The sequence below is a fragment of the Bos taurus genome, chromosome 7, assembly GCF_002263795.3.
Source record: "Bos taurus isolate L1 Dominette 01449 registration number 42190680 breed Hereford chromosome 7, ARS-UCD2.0, whole genome shotgun sequence".
Lineage (NCBI taxonomy): Eukaryota > Metazoa > Chordata > Mammalia > Artiodactyla > Bovidae > Bos > Bos taurus.
In genome coordinates this window covers 88535959-88542917 of record NC_037334.1, presented here as the reverse complement: position 1 = coordinate 88542917, position 6959 = coordinate 88535959, and the positions used below count along the sequence as shown (strand labels likewise).

The window sequence follows — 6959 nt, the reverse complement described above, 5'->3', positions numbered from 1 at the left end:
CGTCCACTCTGTGTGTGGTAGGTGAAACAGAAGGTGGAGTCCGAGCAGTGACCAGCATCACTGTGCTTTAAATTGCAATAACTTTTGAAATCCAGACTTGGGAGAGAAATCTGAAACTGGGGACAAATTTAGGTTCCCAGTTGCTGTCAATAAGTAGATCATCCCCAAATCGCCAATGGTTCAAAGTGAAGTGAAGTCGTTCAGTCGACCCCAAGGACTGTAGCCTACCAGGCTCCTCCATCCATGCGATTTTCCAGGCAAGGATACTGGAGTGGATTGCCATTTCCTTCTCCAGGGGATCTTCTCGACCCAGGGATCGACCCGGGTTCTCCTGCATTGTAGGCAGACGCTTTTACCATCTGAGACACCAAGGAATTAATGGTTCCAAAGTAAATATAAAATAAAGACCACACTTATCAAATTGACATTTATAGCTCTCCGCAATCTGATAGCAACCTATTGCTCCACAAAAAAAAAAAAAAAAATTTAACTTTCCAAATGCTGTTTACTTCACTGAACCTGGGGACAGGAAGAAGGTATGTGAAAGTCTGGGATGCCAAGCCTAGGCACGCACGTTGACAACAGCAGTATACAGGGTCGAGGTGCTGAGGGCAGAAGCCGGGTCACCAGCACTCAAGCCAGCAGTGCCGTCCAGCTGCCCAGGGAACACAGGTGGACGAAGGTCTCCATGACAAAGGCCTTGTAGATGCTAAGGAACATCAGGAGGAGGACTGCTGGTCGCTGAGTGTGGTGCAGGTCGCAGCATGTTATCATCCACACCTGGGCAGAGCCGACGAAGCAATGGACCAGACTGATGTTGGAGTCGATGCTCATCTGGATGTATTTCCAGTCAAACTCAACGCCCCTGAGCTCCAACCAAGAGGGGGATGCCGCAGGACATAATGAGCTGAGCGGTGGCCCAGCCCAGGGCAACCATGATCTTGTATTCCCCCTTGCCAGCATTCCAGGACACGACAAGGTTTAGGCCCATCAGGGTCTGCCATGTCCACGCTGGCCTTCATGAACTCCCCAATGAGGTCACAGATGCCGCCTTCCCAGGTGGGAAAGAAAGTGGCCAAGAACAGCACCTTGCACAGCTGCACAAACAGGTGGGTGGCCCCGGGCTGGACACACTTCCAGAAGGCACTGGACTCAGACAGGCCACTGTACTTGTAGGTGGTGGAGTAGGGGGAGTAGACCAGGGCAAAGCAGTTCCGGAAGTGGAATAGCGTCATGAAGCCGGCCGCCCGGCCCGCCGGAGCGCGCCTCTCAGCCTCAGTGGCCTCTCAGCCTCAGTGGCCTGGTGCCCGAGCCCAGGCCTGGCGCCCGCCTGCCTCCACCAGGGCCCGTGCGGCCTTCTGGGAGCCGGGTTCCTGTTCCAACATTTTAAACTGCTGTTTTCATTCCATTTCCTGCAGAAAAATCTATTTACTGTTACTTCAAAACATTATATGTACTCCACGGGCTACAATTCTGTTTACATGTATCCCTTTTTGAGACCCCCACCTCTTTAAGTCAGTTCAGTTAAGTTCAGTTCAGTCGCTGAGTCGTGTCTGACTCTTTGCGACCCCATGAATCACAGCATGCCAGGTATCCCTGTCCATCACCAACTCCCGGAGTTCACTCAGACTCACGTCCATCGAGTCAGTGATGCCATCCAGCCATCTCATCCTCTGTCATCCCCCCTCCTCCTGCCCCCAATCCCTCCCAGCATCAGGGTCTTTTGCAATGAGTCAACTCCGCTTGAGGTGGCCAAAGTATTGGAGTTTCAGCTTCAGCATCAGTCCTTCCAATGAACACCCAGGACTGATCTCCTTTAGGATGGACTGGTTGGATCTCCTTGCAGTCCAAGGGACTCTCAAGAGTCTTCTCCAACACCACAGTTCAAAAGCATCAATTCTTCGGCGCTCAGCTTTCTTCACAGTCCAACTCTCACATCCATACATGACCACTAGAAAAACCATAGCCTTGACTAGACGAACCTCTGTTGGCAAAGTAATATCTCTCTTTTCAATATACTATCTAGGTTGGTCATAACTTTCCTTCCAAGGAGTAAGTGTCTTTTAATTTCATGGCTGCAATCACCATCTGCAGTGATTTTGGAGCCCAGAAAAATAAAGTCTGACACTGTTTCCAGTTTCCCCATCTATTTCCCATGAAGTGATGGGACCAGATGCCATGATCTTCGTTTTCTGAATGTTGAGTTTTAAGCCAACTTTTTCACTCTCCACTTTCACTTTCATCAAGAGGCTTTTGAGTTCCTCTTCACTTTCTGCCATAAGGGTGGTGTCATCTGCATATCTCAGGTTATTGATATTTCTCCCGGCAATCTTGATTCCAGCTTGTGTTTCTTCCAGTCCAGCGTTTCTCATGATGTACTCTGCATAGAAGTTAAATAAGCAGGGTCACAATGTACAGCCTTGACGTACTCCTTTTCCTATTTGGAACCAGTCTGTTGTTCCATGTCCAGTTCTAACTGTTGCTTCCTGACCTGCATACAAATATCTCAAGAGGCAGATCAGGTGGTCTGGTATTCCGATCTCTTGAAGAATTTTCCAGTTTACTGTGATCCACAGAGTCAAAAGCTTTGGCATAGTCAGTAAAGCAGAAATAGATGTTTTTCTGGAACTCTCTAGCTTTTTGATGACCCAGCAGGTGTTGGCAATTTGATCTCTGGTTCCTCTGCCTTTTCTAAAACCAGCTTGAACATCAGGAAGTTCACGGTTCACATATTGCTGAAGCCTGGCTTGGAGAATTTTGAGCATTACTTTACTAGCATGTGAGATGAGTGCAATTGTGCGGTAGTTTGAGCATTCTTTGGCATTGCCTTTCTTTGGGATTGGAATGAAAACTGACCTTTTCCAGTCCTGTGGCCACTGCTGAGTTTTCCAAATTTGCTGGCATATAATATAACTAATAGTCTGACCATCAACACATTACTACAAGAGATCTTAAAAAAAAAAAAAAAAAAAAAAAAACCGAGCTGTGTAGAACTGATCCCAACAGGTACTAACAGAAAAAAATAAAACATAAAAACTTGACTGTGTTAAAAATACTGAGACAAACCTAGTCTTATACACTCTCAGTTAAGCTCTGAAAGAAGCTCTCTTCTCAATAAGCTAGGACAATGGAGCATTTTTAAAAGAATTTTGGAAATGAAATTAGGGAAGGTAACAGTGTCTAGAAAAACAAATGTAGTGACAAAGACAAATTTCACACTAGCTGCAATAGGATTGTATCTATATAGGACTACTGCACAGACTTTATGCCAAAGTAACCATTCCATTCAGCCAAACAGTTGGAAATTCAAACAATGAAGTGGACTGACTTCACTCAGTTAATTGGCCAGTCAACTGAACTGATTGAATATGCAGGCATTAAAAAACTTTGCTCCTTAATTTGAGTGACCTTAAAAATTCAAATAGTATACAGCTGTAAAAAGCATTTTCTAAGCTGAAAGTAACATACAAAATGTGGTGCCATGAACCATCAGCTGTCCACCAGAGACATGCTCCTCTCCATAGTGCAGAGATGTTACTGGAAAGTGACTATATGCCAGAATTTCCATTTCCCAGCCCTCTTACATTTAGGTGAGGCCATCTGACTAGTTCTCATAAAAACAAAAACAAAAACCACCAGCCTAAGTGCTCCTGGTCACTGGGGGATGATTTCCTCAAACCCATCTGTGCCTTCACCATGATCCTTTTCCTCCTATCTGCCCAGACTCTTCTCCTATGCCTGCTTTCACCATTGCTACATTTTGGTCCTTGTGGTTGGAAGAAATTTTTCCATAAGCTAAGAGTATTAGTGGGGCTTCTGCTCAGCCTCTACAACAAAACAATTACCATAGATTGGGAGGGTTAAAACAGGGGTTCCCAAACTCCAGGTGGTAGACCAGCACCTCCTGTCATATCAGTGGCAGTATCAGATTAGAAACAAAGCACATAATACATGTAATGCACTTGAATCGTCCTGAAACCAACCCCCTGACCCCTGGTCCATGGAAAAATTGTTTTCCATGAAATTAGTCCCTGGTACCAAAAAGGTTGAGGACTGCTGGAAACAGCAGACATTTATTTATCACAGTTCTGGAGGTCAGGAAGTTCAGGATCAAGGCGCTCACAATTTAGATCTGGCAGTATCCCCATACGGTGGAGAAAGGAAGCTCTAATGTGTCTTCCTTCTGCTAGAAAGGCTCCTCTGGTGGTTCAGATGGTAAAGAATCTGCCTGCAATGCACGATACCCAGGTTCCATTCCTGGGTTGGGAAGATCCTCTGGAGAAGGAAATGGCAACCCACTCCAGTATTCTTTCCTGGAGAATTCCATGGACAGAGGAGCCTGGCAGGCTATAGTCCATAAGGTCGCAAAGCATGAGACATGACTAACACTTTAACTTTTCAAGGGCACTATTCCTATCACAGGGGCTCCACCCTCAAGACCGAATCTCAACCAAATCACCTCCAAAAACCTCTAACAATACCTCCAACTACCATCATGTTGCGGGTTAGCACTTCAACATATGAATTTGGGGGGAGGGAGCACAAATATTCAGTCCATAAGAGAAAATGTCTATACCTAAATCTGATATTTATTCATTTGTATTTACCTATTCAAAGCTTGAACAGGGGCTTAGAAAAGAGCCCAATTATTTGAGGAAAACTAGGACCCCTGTCCGTGCAATATAATTCAACATTAGATTGTAATAAAAATAATGATGGTGGTGATGCTAACATAAAATGAAAAGTTTAAAAAAAAAAAAAAAGAGATTCTTACAGCAATTTGTTAAAATAAATATCATGTTCTAAAGGCTAAGTTCTTTCAAAAGGAAAAACAATTTCTTTCAATTAAAACTGAACTAGCCAGAGCTTAAGAAAATCTTCTATAATTATGTTTAAGCCTGTTGCAATTTATTCCCCCCAAGATATACACTGGGAAGGCCTCTGGAGCATTGCTATAGCCTAGTGTTAAAGTTCGGAGAAGGCAATGGCAACCCACTCCAGTACTCTTGCCTGGAAAATCCCATGGATGGAGGGGCCTGGTGGGCTGCAGTGCATGGGGTCGCTAGGAGTCGGACACGACTGAGTGACTTCACTTTCACTTTTCACTTTCATGCATTGGAGAAGGAAATGGCAACCCACTCCAGTGTTCTTGCCTGGAGAATCCCAGGGACGGGGGAGCCTGGTGGGCTTCCGTCTATGGGGTCGCGCAGAGTCGGACACGACTGAAGCGACTTAGCAGCAGTGTTAAAGTTAACTGATTCACACAACAGTCCATCCAGGTTAGCCCCCTGCAGAGCCCTTACTCAGTGCAAAGAACTACCTTGTCTTCCTAACCATCTAATTTAGAATGCACTTAGATGATTCCTTATCTGCACTGCAATCTTGTGGAGCCAGCAACATTACCCAGAAGCTGGACCAGGAAAAACAGAAAGTCTGGTCCCGTGACACGCAAAGGCATGGGACAAACCCTACGAGTCCATAAGACCTTAGAAATAAAGCATACTTTACCTAAGCACCCTACCATTTCTTTCACTGATGACTAATTAGCATTTAGAAAGTTAAATAAGAAGTTGCTTAAGCAAACATCTCGTTTTTTTTTTAATATTTAAGAACTAGTTTTCCTTGGTTTAAACTGATTTCCCCATTTCCCCCCAACTGATGTTGTTATTTGGGGTTTCCAAATATAATAACGCTACTGACCATTCTTAATTGCACCCTGATGGGTGTTAAGCACAGGAGTGTGTGCAAACAGACTCGACTTTTCTAGTCTTTGACTGTTCCTTGCCTCTGGCCTCTGTCAGAGAGGCTTGCTAACTGCATCTCAGGGGAGCAATCACACAGCTTGACTCAGCCTGTGGCTCTGACTATTGGGACTTCCTGAAGTCACAACCACTTTGGCATCCAGAACTGGGGCACGGCGTGTCTACTCTTCACAAAATCCAGAGATTGCAAGGGAAGTGTGAAACGTGAGAGCTGATTAGGGATGCACCTTAAATGGTATCAAGGGAGCCAGTTAGCAATGCAAAATATGAGATAATATAAACATAACATTCACTGCTAGTTGATCACTTATGTGAGCACCACTAAAAGCAAAATACAACGGAAAAAAATTGGAGATGAGCAACAAATACAAGATTTCCTCCAAGATAATTTTGCACGGAAGTTCAATTTCATGGGGAAAAGTACATAATAAAATGATGTGGAATGATATGCCAGAAAAATATGATATGTCTATTTGTCTTTCTGGACCTTTCTTGGTATTAATCATTTCTAATGGATATATCCAAGTCATCTGTATACATACACCCTTCCTTTCTTGCATGTTATTGACATGAGGATTTAAAGTTGGAAGATGCAATTATTTTGGCTGTATTTAACTTCCTTCTGTGACTACAATAGAATGATTCCATTTTCATTAGCAAGAAGCCAAAGTAATTTTAATTCAGGGATTTCTCTTTTAATTATTAGTTTTTAAGGAACACAGCATCATGGTTAGCAGAGGGTCCCTTTCTTCCTCAATATTCTGGTGTAGCTACTCTCCTGTCAGCCTAGGCTTTCAGAGAGAGGAGAAAAAATCTTCATAAAAGCCTTGGCCTAATTAACAAGAATGAACTAGATTTTATGATGAACAATTTATAGGCAGTTAATAGAGCTCATACACGGTAGCCAGGAGCTAGATAATTTATCATAAAAGGAATCTCAGTTACACTCCTAATCCTCATTCTCTTGAAACTGCAACCAACTGCATTCACAATTGCCACTTTTATAAGCTTTGATTTCCTGACAAATGATGCTGCATTTTATAGAGTTATAATGAAACTTATAAATGCAGTAAATTCTTGTATCTCTGCCCATATGCTTCAAATTCTTTGCCAAACAATTTACTCTTCTACATTGTTATCTTCAGATAAAAATAATTTTTTCAAAGATCTCCCAAGGATTCTTCATACTAGCACAAA

General features: G+C 43.5%; 1 pseudogene; it reads right to left on the bottom strand.

The window, feature by feature from the left end:
- Positions 1-525: 525 nt before the first annotated feature.
- On the bottom strand, positions 526-4113 carry LOC132345791 (BOS complex subunit TMEM147-like; annotated as a pseudogene).
- Between the last annotated feature and the right edge of the window lie 2846 nt (positions 4114-6959).